The sequence below is a fragment of the Bison bison genome, unplaced genomic scaffold (genome assembly GCF_000754665.1).
Source record: "Bison bison bison isolate TAMUID 2011002044 unplaced genomic scaffold, Bison_UMD1.0 scf7180017864239, whole genome shotgun sequence".
Lineage (NCBI taxonomy): Eukaryota > Metazoa > Chordata > Mammalia > Artiodactyla > Bovidae > Bison > Bison bison.
The window spans coordinates 3,927,613-3,929,076 of NW_011494811.1; the positions used below are offsets into that span (position 1 = coordinate 3,927,613).

At 40.0% G+C, this 1,464-nt stretch overlaps 1 protein-coding gene across 2 annotated transcripts in view; it reads left to right on the forward strand.

Annotated features, from left to right (window-relative positions):
* Positions 1-1,464, forward strand: part of ZFYVE26 (zinc finger, FYVE domain containing 26) — a 68,787-nt gene that overhangs the window by 12,581 nt on the left and 54,742 nt on the right. The gene's annotated exons all lie outside the window — the stretch shown is intronic.

Below are 1,464 nucleotides of genomic sequence, written 5' to 3' on the forward strand. Positions count from 1 at the left end.
TTTTAAAGGACCTACCACTAACTCTACAGCTAGTGTTACTACATTCCACTTTTTTTTTTTTTAGAAATGTAGACAACTTTAGCAGATTTCCTAAAAGAACTGGAACTCTATTTTCCACATATAGGTACAAAAATCTTCCAAAGAAGCATTTGAATTCTGTCACAGGACACACTCAGACCTTGAACTTGGAAGAGGCAAAAGAGGAGTGATAACAGGGCTGGACTCGGATGAGGCAGGGCTTCCCTGGTAGCTCAGCTGGTAAAGAATCTGCCTGCAATGCAGGAGACACCAGTTCGATTCCTGGGTCGAGAAGATCCCCTGGAGAAGGAATAGAATACTCCAAGTATTCTTGGGCTTCCCTGGTGGCTCAGAGGGTAAAGAATCGGCCTACAATGAGGGAGATATGGGTTCGATCCCTTGGTTGGGAAGATCCCCTGGAGGAGGGCATGGCAACCTACTCCAGTATTCTTGCCTGGAAAATCCCATGGACAGAGAAGCCTGGCAGGCTACAGTCCATGGGGTCACAAAGAATTGGACACAACTGAGCGTGTCACACGGTACAGAGTAAGGCAAGAGTGGCGTCTGGCACAACAATGTTGGAGCCACTCCCTGTCTGGGTGCTTGCAAGTCCTGGCTCTGGGCAGTAATGCCATGAAGAAGTCAAGGCCATAGAACAATATTGACCTTGTTCTATTTATTACCCTGACCTTGGCAAGGCCGAGCTTCTATTACCCTGACCTTGGCAAGGCCGAGCTTCTAGGAACTGATCACTAGGAAACCTGTAAGGGTTTGTAGTAGCAAAGCATCCCTAACTACTCCAGTGTCCCTTGAGGAATATGCCTAGACAAAGGGTTCATATGGTAGAACTATATGCAGCCAGCAGAGATTTAGTTTATAAAGAAACATAATCCAGTGCTTATGCTCTAAGGGATTCGTAAGAAGTAGAAAAAGTAAATTGTATACAAAATGTTGTTACATTCAACTTAAACACATACACTTGTACACAAAAGTGTGAAAGGGGTTAAACCAGAATGTACCTACCAGTGGTTTGTGTTTAACTGGTAGGATTGTGGGTGACATTTTTTTTCTTCTTTTTGCTTTATTTCTTTGAACAGGTTATACTTCTTCTATGGAAATAATTTGGGCTAGATTAAGATGTTTAGAGATTCTGTAAAGATTATGGGACCCTGCTTCCTAAATTCAAAACAAATTTTTAATAAAAAATTATAAATTATTAAATAAGTGTAAAGGAATCTCAACAGAGTTTGTATTTTTTTTCCCATGATGTCTGCTTTGGGGCTTTCCTAAAAATATCAATTTTTAAAAAAATTTTGTGTTACCTTTGCTCTCTTGTTTCTTGATCTAAACACATTTTAAGCCTCCTCTTGGATAATGCGGCATTCTAAAAGTAGACTAAACTTCTACAAGTTTTAATTATTTAAAAAAGGAAAAACAAGTATTTTA